This window comes from Papaver somniferum, chromosome 2, assembly GCF_003573695.1.
Source record: "Papaver somniferum cultivar HN1 chromosome 2, ASM357369v1, whole genome shotgun sequence".
Lineage (NCBI taxonomy): Eukaryota > Viridiplantae > Streptophyta > Magnoliopsida > Ranunculales > Papaveraceae > Papaver > Papaver somniferum.
Genome location: NC_039359.1, coordinates 169,606,818 through 169,628,870, shown reverse-complemented (window position 1 = coordinate 169,628,870; position 22,053 = coordinate 169,606,818). Strand labels below are relative to the sequence as shown.

Genomic DNA, 22,053 nt, shown 5'->3' with positions numbered 1-22,053 from the left:
AAAACGATTTAAATCCTTGATAGAATTATCAATCCAGGAGTTGTGATCCTTTCTTGCAAGCATCTTCTTTAGAACCATCTCTTGAATCGACTCACGTCCTTGAGTATCTTATCCATATAATTTTTTGAGATTTTGCAGAGTTCTCCAACATAGAGTATATATATATGTTTGTAAACAAGATAAGGAGATTCTTTTTATGGAAACCCTGTGAACTCATAAGAGGAGGACACGACGTTTGTGGACCGGCAACAATAAATACACAAACAACACAAAGAAAATATTATACAACACACTTGAGTATTTCTCAATCATCATCCTTGCACCTCTCAAGCTAGAAACAAGGATAAGGATACCTGGAATCAGGTGGTAGAGTGAGAAGTAATCCCACTACGAGCATTAAGGAAGGAATTGTATACATCATCTGAATATTTGACCTTTGTGTTTTTTGCTTTTCTTCGATTGTCTTTCATCCCAGATGAGTAGGAACCAACCTTTTTAACATCTCCGTCAGAAGGATTTTTCTGAGGACAAAATCTAGGACCTCTTGAGATTAGTTCAAGAGGATCAGGATACAGAGAGATCCATTTCCTAGACTTACCAGACTCATTCTTATAAACACAGGGAATGTGCTCATTAGTGGCACACGAATTTATACCATTGGGATGAACTTGTAACATGTGCCGATTTCTAGAAGAGATATCATTTTATAAGGTTTCTAGTATTCTATGGGCATGAGATTCACTGTGGATGTCGTCAGACGATTCACTCCATTGATAGTAGAAAGAATTAAATTATGGAGATTAGATATTTGTTTCCTCCTAGCAAAACAATGAATAGCATAGTGATTCTTTTTCCCACATAATGAACATGTTCCTGGAGGAGAAATAGTAACTGGAACTGGTTTTAAATTCATAGATGTATTAGAAGTTTGCAAGTCATGTAATCCTTTCTTGACAAAAACTTCTTTTGGAAAACATATCTTCATGTGCTGTAATTCAGACTGAGAATTAGGCGCTACAGAAGAATTTCTCCTTAGAACAGAGTTTTCCTTTTCCAAGGATTTGGACTATTCATGGGCTAGAATAAGGGATGCACCTAGTTTCTCTTTTTCGACACGAAGTCTGTTTAGATATGATGAATGTGCCTCAATCAAACGTTTTTCTCTAATTGAATCTTCCTTGACAATATCCTCAAGAACACAAATCTTTTCACGTTGTAGAGTAGTTTCTTGAATAAGTTTTTCGATATTGTTAAAGAATGACTCAATGATATTATAGAGTTCCCGTTCTCGACCAAGAGACTTTTCAAATTCATCAATGAGCTGAGCATGATTCTGAAAATCAATGGCCTCAGTAGAATTTTTTGAGATTCTGGTGAGCTCCATTTCATCTTTTGCGATAGTGTCAAATGTCTCATTATAGGGAGTGATATCAGCATTTGATAGAACTACTTTTCTACCTCGGGATTCGGAAAAATCAGCTAAGGAGTAATCCTTTGAGGTGATCCCAAGACAATTGGCGTTGTTAAAATATTTGGAAGACATCTTGGTATACGTATATCAGAGATGAGATTATTTCCACAGACTCAGATTGCTACAAACAAAGACTTGTAAGGTCTTTAAACGTGTTTGCCTGCTCTGATACCAATTGAAAAAGCGGGGGTCTAACAACCACACCCAATATTTCGCTTAGCAATCTGTATAAACAAACTCCAATATACTTTTAAGAGAATCAACTGGACAGTCAGACTCAATCTTAATAAAAGTATAGCAAAGAGTTATATCTCACTTTATCGATTCAATACTTACTCAAGAAAATAGAAATCTGCGAGTCTAATTGAATACAAGAGAAATCACTTGAACGGTACCAAATACTAATGCTCAAGGATCAATCAATTTCAATCAACAACCAAAGGTTGGATTTCCCAATTGATCGATTCAACGCACAACCTGTGATATTTCAATTATATAACAAAATATAATACGGAAAAGAAATAACATAGACACCAGAAGTTTTGTTAACGAGGAAACCGCAAATGCAGAAAAACCCCGGGACCTAGTCCAGATTGAACACACACTGTATTAAACCGCTACAGACACTATCCTACTACAAACTAACTTCGTTCTGGACTATAGTTGAACCCCAATCAATATCACACTGATCCAGTTACAGTTGCACTCCTTACGTCTCTGATCCCAGCAGGATACTGTGCACTTGTTTCCCTTAGCTGATCTCACCCACAACTAAAAGTTGTTACGACCAAAAATCGAAGACTTTAATAAACAAATCTGTATCATACACAAAAGTCTACGGTAATAGATAAATCTGTATCCCACAGAAAAACCTACGAGTTTTTGTTCCGTCTTTTGATAAATCAAGGTGAACAGGAACCAATTAATAACCCGGAATTATATTCCCGAAGAACAACCTAGAATTATCAATCACCTCACAATAATCTTAATCGACTAGCGAAACAAGATATTGTGGAATCACAAACGATGAGACGAAGGTGTTTGTGATTAATTTTCTATCTTTCTTATCGGAGAAAATAATCTCAATCCAATCTTACGATTGTACTCAAATACGATAGAAACAGCAAGATCAGATCACGCAACTATAGAGAAAATAGTTGGGTCTGGCTTCACAATCCCAATGAAGTCTTCAAGTCGTTAACCTACATGGTCTCGATAGAAACCTAAGGTTAAAGGAAAATCGACTCTAAATAATACAACTAGTATCACACGGGAGGTGTGGGGATTAGGTTTCCCAGTTGATAGAATTCTCCTTTATATATATAGTCTTTCAAATCAGGGTTTGCAAATCAATGTTAGCTTAGTAACAAAGCATTCAATATTCACCGTTAAATGAAAACCTGATTAGATTCAAACTAATATCTTTCAACCGTTATATCGAACTTAGCTTGTTACACACAAATGAAATGCACGTTTATTTAGGTTTATGTAACCGTACCCAAACATGTACATTTAGTTGGTTCAACAGTAGTTAACCAAATGGTTAGCTATATGAGCACTTTCATATCAACCATATTCATCTTAACCATAACTAGTTCAAATGACTCAAAAGAACTAGTTAGAGAGTTGTTCAATTGCTTAGATCTCATAGAAGTATATAAGACACAATCGAAGCAAAAACGATTTGATTCACTCGAATCAATTCATGAACTTTATAGCCACGGTTTGCAAGTATGCATTCCTTAGTTTATATAAGTTTAAGTTCACGAATAATCGTTTTTAGAAACTAACCCACTTATGTACTCATACTGGTACACGGACTTAAGTACCCGGAATAAGTTTTTTTTATGTTCACAAACTCCATCAGAAATTAACGGGATGTGAACTTCCGACAGTGCGCGTACTGGTACGCGGACTTCAGTTTCGGTTTTCCTGAGCAGCAAAGTACGCATACTTTGGTTCAAGGAATAAGGACTTACACACGTATGAGTTATGACACAATGTTTTATATCCTTTCAAGGTTATATTATAAACTCTCATTTCAATCATTGAGACATTTGTAGAGGACGTTATATTGTTGTTGTTCACAAGCTATTTTTCGTCAAAGCGATTTTCAAGTAATTGAAACTAATATGACTTTCGTCACTAGTAAAGATGAACTTGGCCAAAGCGAAAGCTTACCAACACATATTTCGATAAATAGATAAGCGAGATAAACTCGGCTCGAAATAACAAATGTATATAATCATATTCGATATAGCAATACGACTTTTGTCTCAATATAGGAGATAAAGTAGATGTACTTTTGAGTGATAGATAAGTTCAAGTCTCCACATACCTTTTAGTCGATGAAGTTCCACCAATTCCTTGAGTAGTTCTTCGTCTTTGTATGATGATCGCCATGGAGTCTATAGATCAACTACACTTTCTATCCTAGTCTGAGACTTGGCTAATAGTAGACTAGAAATCATGACTTATAGTTTTGATCACTAATATTGACAAACATGCTTGAGATAGCAACACATGCGAGTTCGACCGAGCAGTACTCTAACAACAACTACGATTTTTCTTCTTGATTTTGACTTCGTCTTCTTATTATCTAGATGAGATACAACTTTCTTTTTTGATTCAGTATTCATCTATCATCTTTAGATTCACCTTTTTTCAATTGAACTAATTCATATCACATCCCAATGGTAATTCTACTGCTACCACAACTAATACTAGTCGTCACTGCCAATTGATTTGAATCTTATATTTAGTGGATAATCATTGGCATCATGATGAAAAAACATCATATGTCAACTGATTTCTTAGTAATAGCAATAGCCTACTTAATAATCTTCCTCACTATGTTACTATGTTTCAATTCTCAACCCGAAATCATTAAGACCTTCTTAATAGAGAATATAATCTCTTTCGACTTGAGAAGGTTTTAGTTTTTTAATTAATCAAAACCCTTTTTAAGTGTTCTATGTTTCCGGTTTGTTTTCTTGTTTTATCGATTTTCATAGAGCAGTGACTTGATACTTGGGTTCTCAGAGAAACATGAATATTAAATGTATTTTGTTTTGTTATGCAATTTCCAATGGTGTCTTCTCTGTAAAACATATAAAAATAATCAAAGAGTGGATTAACTATGGTTAACTATGAACTAACAGGGAGGGAAGGAATGTGCGCCCTTGGTTTAAGGGTGTGCACAACGGCGGACTCCTAATTAAAATGTAAGTATAAATTAAAAATGTAATCTTAATTTTGAACAATACTTTTTGAATTATTTATAAGTCAAATTTTCAATTCACTAACAAGTGCGTAGTTTTACATTATATAAACTTCTATCTAGTCATTAAAAATCACGTCATTTTACAAGATATAAACATGACAATAATAATTTAAAATAATTATTCTAATAATAAAAATCTCTTTTATCTTGTTTTCCTTCTTCATTTCACATAACTCCGATCAATGCGCTAGTGAACAAAATTTCCATTATTTTTGTGACTAGTACTTTGGGTAATTTTCAAACTTGCTTTAGAGCTTAATTTTCCTTGCTTTAATTTACAAGATATCAACAAGTGCGCTCTTCTATGCATTTTCTTAGCCGCAGGTTTGACTTGGTTAATATTCAAAACTTGAAGACTTCTTTTCTTTTTACCTATATATTTTCTATAACTATCACATATCTTGTAACGACAACTTCAAGTTCCACTCCAAAAAATCAAGTTGAGTTTCCGAATCAAGTTGGATTGAAAATTCTATTATTTGAAATTTTTTGAGGAAATATATAGATTTAAAGATTGAGAAAGAGAGAAATAGAGAGAATTTCTGAGGAAAATTTTTGGTGTAAATGTTACATATATATAAGTTTGAAAATCACATATTTATAAGCGATAGAAAAAGAGCCATTGGTGCTAGACTTTCTGTTGAGCGACGATATTGACTATAACACCGGTGATAAATTCTTTATTGCTGATAGACACCGTCACTTGATAGAAAAGTATAGTTTGAACCATTTTCCCATAAAAGTGCAGATGATTTGCCATGCCATTTGGTAAGGCAAATGTTTTTTTTTGAAGTGGTGCCTAGGAATCGGCCTTAGTAGCATGATAAGCAAGCTAGCTAACATGACATCGACAACTTCAAGGGGTACAGAGTAAAGGTTGATGTTCTCGGTAGAGTACTTCAGTCAATCCGTCGAGTATACTAAAGATGCACGTAAAATCATTCCTGTACTATAAAATATGCAATGGAAAAAAGAAAAGAATTTCAGTATCATCAAATTGTTCCTTTTCATTGAGTAATATGTACCAAGTAATCGAAGTAAATATTCACACAAGATCTAATTAATGACTACCCTAAAGTTGCAAAATCGGAGAAATATTAAACTTTTACATCTCAATTTAATCCAGAAGTGAGTTCAATGAATTTGTCTTCATCGCAAGGAATTGTAAGACCGCCCATTGGATGGTCAAACCCGTACTCTTCCTCTGCTCTGCTTAGAAGTTGTTGGAATGAAGTATTGTTCAAGTAAGATATGGGAACTACGAATCTCTTTTTGGATTGAGTCTCACCGACATAAACTGCTAAATGTCCTTTGGGAATGACGGTCATGTCATCATTTCTTCCTTTTGAAGATGAACGTCGGAGAATCTTTGCAGCTAAACTGAATCCCATCTTGAGAATATATATTAGGAGCAAGAGAACTAAGAACAAGGTTTCTTAAGTAGAAGGCTAGATGATCAACGAGAGAGAGAAAGTGTTAAGAAATATGAAAAACTTTGTAACTTTGGATGTTTTGAGTTATTAAAATGCTTGAGAGAATATATATAGGAGACTAGGATGAGGGAAGTTAATGCGGAAATGAAATGAGTGACGAAGAAAGAGTTGTCTTTGAACGAAAGGGATTTCACATGGGATTGTTGCCTTGATCAGTGTCAACAACTTGTGGTCGTCATTACTTAATCACAGTTGCACGCAACATATAGAACCCACATATATTAAAGATGAACTTGTAAGACAAAGAGGACTCAAGTACTTGCTGATTAATAACGAATGGACCTCAAATTTGATACTTGACCTATAATTCCAAAGACATCTTGTACTGATAGATCTTTCAAATCTAATTTGTGATTTTTGGGTCTTATACCGAATTTGCGTTCGATTGTTAGGTTGTTGGAACACATAACGGCCTATATGTTGCGAGATAGGTGCCTACATAATGGAAAGAGTGGCTAAAAGCATTTGATATATTTTCTTTTCTTCGTAGCAATGCCTCCTTACTGTTCTTAGATTCTAAATTTGTTTATTTCCATCGGTTCATCAATTTCTATGTATGAATGAAACATTGTTTTGCCAACTGATGAGTGTCCACAAATTTTCAATACCACGCATCACAAATTTCTAAGAGTGCCCACAAATTTGTGGACACTCTTAGAAACATTGTTTATTTCAATACGACGCATCAATTCCTATGTATATGAGGGAGGATCGATGGACACTCTTAGATGAATAAGGTCAGACAAGATTTGTGTCATTTTCTCCGCAAAATCCAAACGACAATGAATTTAAGTATAATATTTTGATGATATGTTCATCTTATAAGACTTTACATTTCTACAAAAAAAAAATGAACGCAATTCAAGATAGAGTATAATGTTAGAACGTTAGAACGTCTAACATTCAAAATGGTAGGTTGTCGTTTTTATACATCTCGAATTGTTTTTATTTTTTGTAGGAAGGTAGAGTCTTATAAGAGGAACTTATCATCAAAATATTACACTTAAATTCATTGTTGTCTGGGTTTTGAGGAGAAAATGACGTAAATCTTGTCTGACCTTGTCCATCTAAGAGTGTCCATGGATCCTCCCTCTACACATATTATGCCCTACGTTTTGAGAGAGTTTTAAGCCTCTAACAACTGTATGTATGTCGTAAATATTGCATGGATAATTTTTTCAAGTAGGAAGACATGTTTATCTATCTGTGATAATATCAGTTTGGTGTTTCTGATTTATAAAGGCAGACATCCATTGCTTGTCGTATTAAAATTTAAGGGGGTATTGTATAAGTTACTTGTTACTATTGCTTTATAAGACTATAGTCACCTTTAGTCTCTGGTAACGGTGTTTTAATAAACTGATTTAAAATTTGACCACCAATTATTTAAAACTTTTACGTCGTCTATCTGATGCAAAATCGAGGATGAAACGTTTCTGTCCCTCCCGAGTGTTGCAGGCTGGAGAAATGTTGGCGAAACATTCACTGTTTAGCATTAGCATTACTTCATCATTTAGTATGTCAGTCTAACAGTTACTTTCTCTTCTCTATACTAGTATAACACGCACTTGCGATGCGCCTGCCATTTCGTTCACTCTGTAACTTCAGGGTCTTGCCATCAACATTGAGTGGTAGTAGGGAGTTGTGACCTTGTTTCTGTTGTGTGTCCGTATCTAATTCTTTTTTTTTTTCAACTGAAATAAGCACTACAATAATTTTCTAAAAGCACTTCTCTTTCGAATTCAATCATTGAATCTTGTTTTAACCCGTAAAGAAATATGCGCTGCTGTAAGTGAGCATCTCTTTGTTGAGATTGCGTTTCTTTTTCTTTCTCTAGCACTCGAAGTCGAACTAGCTCGAAATTTCTTGGACTTCGACATGGATGAGAATCCAAAGCTTTATGTTGCAGTGAATCCATCTATCAAAACAAAGAGTGAACCAAAATCAGTCGGAGGGTCGAATAAAAAATGAATTCACAAACCAAAACTAAAGAGGGAATATTTTCTTAAGTATATACACAAACAGCTAACGTGACAACGTCAAATTAAGAGTTTACTAAGAGTTGGAGTATCAGAGAGTCGAATTGAAAGTTAACAGAGACTTAACATGAACTGGAACCATTGAGAGAGTCAATAATTTTATAACATAATCAACGTAAAAAAAATGAATAAATTGATTGCAAGCATGCATCACAACCAACACCTCCAACATCAAACCCAAATTGTATCACCACCAAGTTGTTCACATGTAAACTATCATATGCATTCATCTAAAGTCTCAATTCGTAAATTACAGAAAAGACGCATGTGCGATGCACCTGCCGTGCTGTTCTGTAGGCACATGCAATGCACAAAAAATTCGTAAGAAAAAAAAAATGCAACCTCACTACAGTCTGCTTCTCTTTTATTTCGGTCCTTAAACTTTCGTTTCTTTCCGACCTTTGTGGGTTCACTTTTCCTTTCGTTTCTCATGTCTAGATGTCGAGCTTGTTCAATGACTCTTGGAAATTAAGGCTTCTGTAATGAATAGAAGTCGAGCTTGCTAGAAGATTTGAGAATCAAAGCGACATTCAAGGCAACAAATAGATTAGAGAAAAGATAGAATCATAATATGATACTTCTTAAATGATGAGAATAATGATATTAGATTCTTAATTGAAGTACTATAGTACATTTTTTCTATTTTCCAAGTGTCTAGATTTACAATTAAGTATGGTATGGGCCATATTACCGTGTTTGCAAGTAATTTTCCCTTCTACGCTCATATTAGACAATTCCAAAGTGTATACTAACTTTTTTTTACAAACAATCCACCCTGAACTTAACTGATGGCACAACCGAACACACTCATGCTAAATTTTCATTAGTGCATACCCTATTTCTATACTGTAGTTTCACATAAACTGCCTGTAAACTCCTGACCCTGTTAAGTTGACTAAAGTGATCGACAACAAAGGTGTCAAACAACAACAAAGTAGTCTCACCTCAAAAATCAATAACAAAGATAGAAACAATCAAGTACTATATTACTCCAATCCGCAACATTCTAATAATACCCAAAAAATTACACTCCAACATACATTACATATTACTTAAAACGCAATGAACCAAACTCATAAGAAGCAACATTTTTCTTTGCAATGCCGATATTTTAAGAAGTCTTATTATCATCATCTCGACATAATTAAAAATAATTCAATTAACTTACAGTTTGATCATGGGATATGTTATGGCAAAATATCATTACAGGTCAGGTCCTAAGGGTAACTTTCCAACCACCTAGTTTACTAAAAGTACCCATATCAAATACATCTTAATGCTTTGATGTCGTAAGAAAAAACAAAATGCAGCAATACACGCAGAAACTATTAAACTACAGAGTGAAAATGCAAGATGGAAAAATATTAAATTGGTAAATCACCATCATCAAGGAAAGTCTTGAATTGAAGGTCCATTCCAGTTAATCAAGAACTTTGGAACCCTGGCAAACAACGACATAAACACTTCAGGATCCAAAAAAGAAGAAGAGTGAACTAAAATTAGTCAGAGGGTCGAATCAATAGTGAATTCATAAACTAAAATTGAAGAGTAAATATTCTCTTAGGCATTCACGCAGACATCTTTTGATGTACTATGATTCAGTCTATGAATATGGTCATTGAACATGCTTGAGTTCCCTACAACATCAAATTTTTGTTTTAATCCAATTAAGAACCACAAAATTCTACTCATCCTCACTTCGATTTTTCCAAATTTCGATAATCGATTTCCCATTCCCATTAACTCACGTAAATCAAAGCAGATGAAAAAAAGAAGAACAAACCAAAATACAAATTCCAAATCAAACCCAAATTTTTAGTCGATACTTTAAAGAACAACTTACTTTCTTCACCAGCCGTTGGGGTGATTCTATGTGACAGTTGATGTGATTTTTTCCCCTTCGAATCAACATTGAATTGGATTAATGAACTGAAAAAATTAAGGGTTTTGTGGAGCTCAACAAATATGAATTTGATTCCCCATCTGTTGTTTCTCTAAATTAATCTAGGACCTTTGTCTTTGTTCGTCAAATAATGATTTTGATGGTGTCAACGAAGAAGGGATTAGATTCTAGTCGATTTGTGTTTATGTTGGTTCGGTAGATTTTAAAAAGAAGAAACCTAAAACATGTATTTGCCCTTCAGTTTGATGTAATTCACCAAAACCTTCAATCGTAATGGAAAAGACACGGAGGATATTCACGTCATTTCGTCTACCAAAAAAGAAGAAGAGATAAGATAAATATGACTAAAAAGTATACTCTGAGTAAAAATTTAAAATCTCTTAAATAATTGAGGTTATCCATTTTATGACGATGATAACTAGCAGTAGGATTGCGAAGATGAACTTAATGCCAAATGCCACGGTATTTTTATTTGTTACGCTCCATCAGTTCGGTCAAAATGGATATAATTCGTCTTCAATTGATTCGAATTAAAGGAAAAATTAGAATTAAAAAAAATTGGATAGCAACGCCTATATCAGCCCGTAAGTAATAAGCGTTGCAGATACAGATTCAACTTGTGATGCGTCGTACACTTTGAAGTCAACAATTACAACGATTAAAAAAAAACATGATCACTTAATTAGAGTCAAAGATGCGCAAGCAAAGAATACTACCAGTTGATTCACGGAATAATTTCTAACCAATTATTGTATTTCAACATCATCAATTTGTACAAAAAGATTAACATGATCCTATTTTACAAAATTCTGAGAAATTTTCTCCGCACTTGGTTACGAGTCATTTAATTGAGACAAAAGATTGACAAATGTTTCTTCGCTACAAGGAATTGTAACACCTCCAGTTGGATAATCAAAACCAAATTCTTCCCCTGCTTGGTTTAAAAGTTCTTGGACGCAACTATGATTCAAAAATGATATCTGAACTATAAATCTCTTCTTGAATTGAGTCTCTCCAACGTAAACTGCAAAATGTCCTTTGGGGATCACCATCTCATCATTCTTTCCTTTGGAAAAAGACCGTCGAAGAATCTTTGAAGTCAAAGAGAAACCCATATCTTTTGCTTTAAGATTAGGAGAAATAGGAAAACTAGTTGAGGATTAAACTTTCTGGGTGGACACTTGATTGATGAACAATGTTGGAGAAAGAGGTTTAAGATGTTAAGACTTTGTTGTTTGAGTTGTTGAATGTGTATATGTATGTATGTATATATATAGTGAGATGATGGACAGTTTAGAAGAGACCATCAGTTCGGTGAGGTGCCTACCAAAAAGTTAAGGCGGAAATGAGAAGAGGGGAGAAGAAAGATGTGTGCCTGTGGTGGGCTCATAGAGCATCTATATATACTATCACATGGTTTGCCTCCTCAATACTTTAAGTTGATTGCTTGTTTGTTTACTTGCAGGCTTACAAGAATTAGTGGTATACGTTTACTAAGCATACAAAGAAATATGACCACTCATCCCTACCAATACCATTACGAAAGATATCAAACATGAGCTGGACAAAGCAATCTGGTTATCAGTAGACTTCAGTTTTTAACACTACATCTGTCAAATGAATCTTATATGGATCTCTAAGCAGATTGAATTTTTTTCTGCTAGGTTGTTGGAACACATAATGGCCTAGTTGGCTACAACTTGAAAGCTCAAGATCTTAATAATATGTATTTCGTTACTGATAACGACACCACAAACAACTTTTAGCAATAGTTAAAGGGCAATTAATACTCTATTATACAGAAACCCTGAACAGTTTATATATATATATATATATATAAGTGAGATTACTACAAGAATGACCTCATGTTATCTCATTCAATTCTACCAATGTTCTGTTGAAGTTTTTTAGTCTTGTACAAGTAGCGAATGTGAAGACCATGTTGTCTCATGATTTTGCTATCCTAAAGTGCTTTACACAATTGCAGGTTAATTTTATAGGTCAAACTGTGACGACGTTCTTAGAAGTAACGACGTATGAGTAGACAAGAACATATTGGAACTACAAATCTCTTCATGAATTGAGGTAACCCAATACAAACTGTGAAATTCCCTTGAGGGCCGATAGCACATAATCAATCCTGCAATGGTTTTTATAGAATCTTTTGCAAGTAATAGCTGAAACCCATATATATTGCTTAAAACTATTTTAAGCTTTAAGCAGCGAAACTGAGGACACATGGTTTTGTTTCCTCACTAATCAGATCGATTCTCTCTCTGTTGTCATGAACTGTGTAAAACAAGTTGTATCATGTGGTTCAATACTAAGATGCCCTACCATTGGTGAGAGAGACCTTACAACCATTTGTTCCATATCTATCGTACACAAACTCAGTCAGGGGTCCGTCCATTAGCTTGTCTTCTTGAGAAGTTGAGATTATTGGTCTAAAATTGGTGGATTGGAATTAAAAGAAAATAGGTTGTCTTCCATTTAATTAATTTAGAATTTACGTTGATCGTACTTGTTTGGTTAGCAACATGGTATGATGCTACTTTTGAAACCTTCTAGTCACAGTTTTTCTTCATTTATGCAGTATAAAAGAAGAAAACCGTCATTTGAAGTCAGTACCACTCATGGAGGTTGGAAGTACTAGTTAATTTAATTTAGTCTCCAGTTACTTGAAATTTTCAAAACTTTGAGACTTTGGTTATACAATTTTTGGCTATGATTTTGCATTTCATTAGATTAATTCGACTTGTTAATTTCCATGTTCGGGTACGCATGCAGCTCTGTTCTCAACATAGGGAACCTTTACTGCTTTCGAAAATTTCATAACGACTAGTAGTACATACTCTTAAAGCTGTGAATGTCTTAGGAAACTCTGTTTCTAGCGTTAATGAACAAGATCAAACAGAGAGTAAATTTTGAAAGACAGGACTTGAGAGAAGCTAATTACTTGTATAAAAAAGATAAGAGAGTACTTTTTTTTTGTTTTTTCACTCGGCGTTTGGGAAACAAGTTTTAGTTTCAACTCCACAACTATGTCAATTACAAGCAAGATATAGGGAAATTCTTCCCGTTACAAAAAATCTTAATTTGATCGAGCAAATTGGCTAACTACTCTTTAGTTAGTTTATTTATATGTCATTTAATTCTACGATGTTTTCTTCATTTCATTAGCTGCTCAAACGAGAAGTAAGATCGATGAACATTTCTACATTGCATGGAATTGTAAGACCACCGGTTGGATGATTAAATCCAAATTCTTCTTCGGCTTTATGTAACAAATCTTGGAAAGTAGGATGGTTCAAGTATGAAATTGGAACCAAATATCGTTTTTTCTCCTACATAAACGGCTAAGTACCCTTTAGGTACATTCGATGTTGTTGATGCAACAGAAAGAGATTTTCGGAAAACTTTAGCAGGTAAGCGAAGTCCTCCCATTGCTTCAGTGAATGTATTTACTTGTTGAAAATTAAAGCCTTGAAATAGTTTCCATCTTTTCTTGGATATGAAGACAAGATCTACTACTTAGTTATTATATGCTGATAAGGGAAAGGTTTCCTACTGTTGGATGTGAAGAATTGAGGTGAATTGCAAAATTTTCCAAAGGCACGTAGCAAGTATTTATAGAGAGGGGGAGAGGGACACAATAGTTTGGCATTGATCAAATACCAATTTAGTGGTGAAGAGGATTTCAAGGGAGGAGAGCTAGCTAGAATTTTGAGTCCACTGACTATTAAGAAACATCATCACATGGTATTGCTTAATATTGTGCTCTTCAAATTGAGAAATTTTCTTGTATGTAGCCAGGGGAGTACATAAAAAGTATAATCCTGTGCCAACAATTTATGACCTATCATTTTGAAAATCTTGTACTCAAGGACAACTCTTATACTTTCATTTATGAAACATACAACAACCTAACTGGTTTTTGAAAATGAAAATACTTTTTCTTCAAATAGCTAACCGTGTAAACCTTTAGTAGACTCGGGCAGTATCAGTAAGGTATCCATGCAAGGAGAACCCAAGTACATGAACGCAAGGACATACTTCATTTATAGATGTATAAGGAGGCCTTGCTAGTCTTTGGAAGCGAAGACATGTTTTTTGGCCCTCGATACGTAAATGTGTACGCCTAAATATCATACTGAAAAATATGCATACACACGGAAAACTTTCAGGGTTTTATTTTTGTTTTTCAGATGTGTACCCGAAACTAACTGGTCTTTGGAACTAAAGACATGTTTTTGACCTAACTGTGTAAACTAGTACTAATATATTCGGCTTTTGTCACTACATCGGAACACGGATTTTGTAACAGCAAAGAGTCCCAAATAATACGCGCGGCGTGACTATAATACAGTTTTGAATTGTCATCATACTTTTCGTATTATCATTTCCGCGACTATTAAAATTCGCTGCAGTAATTAGTTTGCAGCATATTTTTAAATTTTTAATCGTTACAGTTTTTACAGGAAATTGACGTCAGCAAATTTAGAGCTGTTTGCAACGGTAAAAACCAATTTACGTAATCAGTTTCCATGGCATTATGCAATGTCATGTGTCCTTTATTTATAATACTGTCTTAATTAAAGGGAATAAAAATGGGAAAAGAACCGCATGGACGAGGTCTAGACAATACGATAACAAGATATATATTTTCTTGACAATAGTTACGGTAAGAGAACCATTAAATGATAGTTGCCGATCAATACGATTTTTTGATCAAATCTATAAAAGATAAATCTAATCTAAGTCGGATCCCAGCCGATCAAGATGTGTGCACAAATTCACAAGATACGAGAACTAATAAGAAAATCTTCTTCGTCTTCAAATCTTCAATTGCCTTCTCAATAACCTGCACAACACAAACTTGAATCCCCTTGTGATCATCACGCACAGAACGGAGTCCGTTAACAATGGATTATCACAAGATGTTTTTAGATCTACAAATGGTTCTAAAGATCCCGTCGATACTTTGATCTAGTTTGAGTGACCCTTATGTCAGAAGAGAAAGCTCTCAAGAATAATCGAACTAGGTGCAACCAAAGTTTCAACAACCATTAGTCAATCAAATCAATAATTGAAAACTAAAATAACAATGCAATTATCTAGTTTCCCACCAACGCTACTCGTAGAGCATCTTGATCCCACATAAGTCTTTAAACGAGCGGTCGTAAGAGATTTTTTCTAATTAGGGTACTTTCCTCTCCGAATAGACAGCTCCACCAGAAACAACGTGAATGAAGTTTGACTGACTCTTGCGATAGTTTGCAAGAAATGCAAACTCAAGTATTTATAGAGCGAGGTTGTTTGGACAACAAGGAAATACCAAAACCGAAAATATTCTCAAGATATTCATTAAAGTACCTAATTTGGGTTTTCCTATTTCCAATTAAATGTCAAACAATATTTCCAAAATCTCTCTTAGAAAACTTCTATTATTAGTTTAGCACATTAACTAATAAATCTTTTCCAGAGGATATGCTTTAATTGCTGGTAACTAAAACATATATATTTGAAAATCATAATTGAATGCTTTTTAATATTTCGGTTTGGGATCACCTTGAGCATAAAGGAATATTTTTGAACAATTAATGATAAGAGTTATGTACATGTTCAAATAATGTCGACATCTAGAAGCTTCTCATCTTAGCAAACCCTAATTCCTAATTCACACACAACTATGAAGAAATTTGTGAACTTTGGAAACTCAGTTTTGCTCTTGGAACCGGTTATACCATGACTCACAATATAAGTTGTGACCGTTTATACCATGCTCCCCAAGATAGGTTGTGATCTGTTACACCATGCTTCCTCATGTAGCTTATGACCGATTACACCTTGCTTCCTAGTATATCTTGTGACCGATTACATCTTGCTTCCTAATGCAGCTTGTGACCAGTTACACCTTGCTTCCCAATGTAGATTGTGACTGGTTACATCTTGCCTCCCAAAACTATTTAGGATCGGTTACACCTTGTCACACAATATAGGCTATGAGTGGTTATACCTCGATTCTCAACATAAGTCAAGATCAGTTATATCTTCTCATCTTGTATTGGTCATTCAAATATATCAATGAAGAACCGAACCAACAAACTTATGATTTCTCTTTCGATTATGAAACATGTTCATACATCTACTTCCTTAAACCAATGTAATAATGCATAGTTTCCTAGGATGAAATCAAACCTATATCCCACATATAATCAATTATGTTAATGTTGTATTTACGAAGTTCAAAAGATAAGCGTTATACTTCGTAATATAATTCCTTGATACTTTGATCATAATGCTATATATGACCAAGTCTAATCACTAGAGTGTTATATATACAGCTTCGCGTGTTATGTTTTCAATATAAAGCGACTTGAAATATACATTAGTAATGAAACATGTCAAGTCAGTATTACTAACCTCAAGTAGAAGGATGACGTCGTCGTTGTAGTTCGTTACTTCTTCACATTCTTCAGATCTTCGGAGTAATACTTGTATGTCTCAACATTCCTACACTTTCTAATCTAACCTAGACGAAAGTTGACTCTAGTATTTAATCAAGCGACTCTAGATGAGTTTTGATACTAAAATATGACAACCAAACTTGACATACCAACGCTTGGTGAGTTCAACTGAGCTATGCTCTAACCGCGTATATATAGCCTTACTGCTTCTCTTTTTTGCTGATGATATTGTAATTAATATAAATGTAAAACATGGAAAGCTTTAGGCATCTCATGTACCTTTGGGATATGTGTTAAAAAATTTATGGGAAATTTGTTAGTTACCTAGAGAGCAAGATATATTTTGATGGTGCTTCCAATAATAGACAAATAAGAATTATTGATTTTCTTGGCATATCGGAATTGCATCTTTTCCTAATAGGTACATACATGTTCAAGTTATGCCTAGTGCACTTTGATTGGTGCATGTTAGATCAATTATTAAGAAGATTTAAGACCACCTAACAAGGTGGAAGGGAAAACTTCTTTCTCTTCAGACTAAGTCATATGGGCTAGATTAGGAAAAAAGTGTTGCAGATTACACAAAAAGCATTGCCTATTCTTTAACACTACTTCTCTTTTCAGATATATCCCGCATTCCAACTAGTAGCGAGATGGTTTGGTTGAATGGTTCAACATAGAGCAAATCAACTTTTCACTATTTGGTTTAGCGAAGATTTATTTATTTTTTGATCCAGTGGCTGAGATGGTTGCGATGTTCCATTCAGCGTGTCCACAGGGAATGGTTCAGCGCATCTAGATGCTAGATTAAAATTTTTATAAGACTTAGGAGGTTATTTAAACTTCCAATCTGGATGCTAGATTAGAAGACCATACTCAGGCGAGGATTTTTTTCGTGAAGTATGTAATTGCTAGTGATCCCATTCATAATATGACAGTTTCCAAGTGGCCTAAATGAGGTTCAACGGATTTTGAAAGGGCTGTTGGTTGTTTGGGTTATTCGGATTGATTGTTGAAGACTAATTTTTGTTGAATGTCGGTGAGGGAATAAGCTTCCTTTCTACCTTTCTTATTCAATTGTCTTACAAACTTTATTAAATATTTTCTACTTACACTGAGTTCATAAGTGACCTAATACAAAAGGGGACGTAGACTTTGAATTTCCACTAATTACATCTTAGCAAGTGCACTACAATTGCACTTTGCATACTGTGTGCACTCAGGCTTCTGCTTCTGATACTTTGCAGTAAATCTCATGTTAACTAATATTACATGAACACAATTGAAGCAAATCGGTTTGATTCACTCGAATCAATTCTTGAACATTATAGCCACGGTTTGCATAGAATGCATTCATTATTATATAAATGTATTAGTTCATGAAAAAACCGATTTTAGAACTTTAACCACTCAAGTATGCAAACGGTACGCATACTTAAGTAGTCGGACTGAGTTTGGGTTCGCCGGTATGCGAACGGGTACGCATACCTCCAAGCACATCAGAAATTCCCGGACCCAAACCTTACGCCAATATGCGTACGAGTATGTGTAATTAGGCTCCCGGAATTTCACAACTAGCAGGTACGCATACGGCTATGCATACTATAGTTCCGGACATGGATCACATATATGCAAGAACACATACTATGTTCGTAATCTAATGATGGTTAAGTGTTCTAAACTCTATTTCAATCATTGAAACATTTTTAGAGGATGACAATAGCTGTTTTCACAAACTATTAGCATCAAAGAAATTTTCAAGTTATTGAAATAATCATTACGAAACATTCCAAGTCTACACCAAATGATTGTGTCACACAAACCATGTAAGATGTTACTCGGAGATTTTCACATGATCATCTTTTTAATTTCGTCAAGAATATAAGATGACCTTGGTTGAAGCGAAACATTATCAACACATATTTCGAGAAATATGTAAGCGAGTTAAACCCAGCTCGAGATCTCAAATGTGCATAATCGAATACTATACAGTAATACGACTTTTGTCTCAATATAGAAGATAGAGTAGAAATAGAATTTCCAAGTGATAGATGAGTTTTAGTCTCTATATACCTTTTGTTGATGAACTTTCACAAGCTCTCCTTAGTAGTTGTTCGTCTTCAAATGATGAACGTCATGAAGTCTAATGCACAACTACACAATCTATCCTAGTCCGAGACACCGATATAAGTAGACTATAAATCACGACTTATAGTTTTGATCACTAACATTGACAAACAAGCTTGAGATAGAAACGCTTGCGAGTTTGACCGAGCAGTGCTCTAACAATCTCCCCCTTTGTCAATTTTAGTGACAAAACTATCAATACATATGGGTTACAAAATAAATAAACTTTGTAGATTCTCATCCAAATGCTTGATCTCCTTGGTTCTTCAACATTACACGAAATCTTCGTCACTTCCAAGTACTCCAGTGATTCTGAACGTGTTCAAATCAGCATCATAATTATTGAAGATTCGTAGCAATAACAATGAGAAAACTGTTGCTCTCAATCATTGTTATACAGTGTCATAGTATTATTACACAACATCAAAGCCCAATTGTATCACAACTTTGACAACAATACTATGGTGATATGTATCACTCCCCCTTAGTCAATACTTCATCTCATAATGAAAACCACTCTCCCTTATATAATGATCCGTAAACCACTACACATTAATTCTCCCCCTTTTTGTCAATATAGATTGGTAAAGGTATGAAAAATAGTGGGATCCTCATGAAATTTTCATAGAGATACTTCATGACCAAAAGATAACAACATATCAACTTGTTTCGATGATTTTAGATAGTCGAAACTTAGTGTGTTCATTAAGGAGTTTATAAAGATACAAGAAAACTCATAGAATATTCCACATCCGCACTCCCCATAAATATTTGGCAATTAAGCACAAGTTCAATTAAGAACTCTCCCCCATAAAATGTCATTCCCGAAAGAACAACAAGAACGACCTTACTTTCACAAGAAAAGAAGGATTTCTTTGGACATTAACAAATCACAAGAAACATGATTAACCACAAAGAAAATGATCAATTCAATTGGACATGCTCAACATAAGAAAACTTACGGAGCAACACAGTATTAAACAAAGATGTGGATCATAGAAAGACCAATACTGCAGAATAATCAAAGATTCATTCTAATTTTCATCATTATTTGCACAATGACATATAATAGACTTAATCTTTGTAAATAAAAGTTCATCTTATCTTCCATCAATATTTGGATAATGACATAATAGGCTTAACTTTTGTTGTCAAAAGTTCATTCTATCTTTTATCAATATTTTCACACCGACATACAATAGAGTTAACTTTTGAGCACATATGGGACAGTCAAGGTTCACGGACGTAAACAACATATCCCATAACAATTTGAAATATATGAAACCATAAAGATTAATACTGCAAAAATCATCTTCCAAATAACTTAGAATTCAAATAAATAAATCTAAAAACATTGCAAGATGAAAAACATTGGCAATAGCTATGTGTACTCACAATAATTGTTATTCCAAACCCTAGTTATCCTTCTTGAAATCACAAGAATAAATTCTCATAAGAAGTTTCCTAGACATTGGGACCTCTGAAAAATTATTTATCATCCCCGAATTCCTTGTCGTCAACAACCATGGGAACATAAGGTTCATGAAGAAAGGAATCAATTCCAACAAACCTTCTAGACTGATGTCGAACCAGCTCCTTCTGAATTTCGAGAGTCCTCAGAACAATAACTTTTATTTGCTGAATCTCCTTTCTCGTTTCCTTCAACTCCTCATGGACACCAGAAAACTTCTGAGAGGTTGAAGGAACGGCTCTTGGCTTCCTCACATTCCTTGTTTTTCTTTTTAGAGTTGGAGGTACAAGATATTTATATTTTTACTTCATGATTGATGGCTTAACAATAATATTAACATATTTTCTATCAGAAAACATAATGCTTGGAGTATCCATATACGTACGGGATTGTGAGAGGAAATCACAAGATAATCTCAACAAGCAGTCTTATAATAAAAATAGTTACAAGAGAAGGAAAAGTAATGTAGGGTTACGGAATCTTTAAACACACAAGTTCGCGTACTCACAACTCACAACCTTAAAGAGGGTAGAAGTGTCGGGAATAACCCTCTTTTATTGATTAAACAGGGAAGTCTCTTCTAATATCAATTAGATATGAAAAGATGGAAGAATTCCAAATTTGCGAAGCACAGCAAAACCAAAAATAGAAAAACAAAACAAACTAAAACACTTCTCTTTTCCTAAAGCCTAAGGTGTGCACAATCTTGTATCTTTTGATCAGGCACATGAGACAAGATGCACCAAACAACACAATCAAGTTGTGCTGGGGTGAACAATAATCTGTCCACCGTAAAATTTTTGAACGGAATTCATAGAACCCTGTTTCTCAGACACTTTAGGCCGTACCCTTCTCTCTAGTGGTCTAGTATTTTCTTTGGAAACTAACTTCTTCGAAGACGAGATGAGTTTACATACCTCAAGTGATTTTTGAACAAGTTTGAGCTTGTTTGCTAATCGATTTTCTCTTCGTTGAAGTTTGTTGACGTATCTTATTTTTTGTTTGTACTTGAAACACTTTGATAGTTAATGACCTTTGAGAGAACAATAAGAACATGTCAACATGGAAGATGGTTCATACGCCATAGATGTGTAAGATGTTAGACACATAGTGGAACCTGAAAAATCAGACAGAGAGTTTCCAGCAGAAACAGATAAATCAATTTTTTTCCAGAACGGTTGAGGTTTCTTCCGAAAGAATATCAAGACTGATGTATGTATTGCTACAATTATCAAAATCAATATTTTCGCAAAGAAGTGCAACACTTGACTTTACGTCCTCATTAGAATCATAATGATCAGACATTTCATCAAGAGTTGCACCAAGACCTTTATTCCCAGTGTATTTTCTGCGGTCAGGACACTCATTTGCAAAATGAACAATACCTTTACACTCAAAGCACTGTGGCATATCCTCGTCATCAGTATCGTCAGTATCCCTATTTTTAGGAGGAACACGATTATGAGGTTTAACTGATGACCTAGGTTTATCTCCGGCAAACCGTTTACTTCTCTTCAAAAGAAGATCTCTAAACTGTCTTGTGATCAAAGAGACTGACTTCTCAAGATCTTCATTTGATGAATCAGCCTCAGAAAGATCATATTTAGAGATGCAAACACTTTTACTTTTGTCAAGTAATTTAGTGGTCTTTTATGCTTTGAAAGCAACATCCTTTCCGGATTTGGATGTATGCTCATGATCAAAGATCTTTAACTTCCCAACCAGAGTATTTCTGGAAAGAGTTGCAAGGTTATTTCCCTCAACGATGGCATGCTTCTTATAATCGTATCTATGGAAAC

At 34.5% G+C, this 22,053-nt stretch overlaps 1 long non-coding RNA gene across 2 annotated transcripts; it reads right to left on the bottom strand.

The window, feature by feature from the left end:
• Window positions 1-7,656: 7,656 nt before the first annotated feature.
• Window positions 7,657-10,468, bottom strand: LOC113349758. 2 transcript variants are annotated; one of them, XR_003360353.1, is made up of 4 exons: window positions 10,130-10,468; window positions 9,668-9,727; window positions 8,629-8,788; window positions 7,657-8,165 (listed from the first exon to the last, which is right to left on the bottom strand). It is a non-coding gene; the product is annotated as an uncharacterized LOC113349758 (long non-coding RNA). The 2 variants fall into 2 exon arrangements; XR_003360352.1 differs by lacking the exon at window positions 7,657-8,165 and having other exon boundaries at window positions 8,397-8,788; window positions 10,130-10,466.
• Window positions 10,469-22,053: the final 11,585 nt, after the last annotated feature.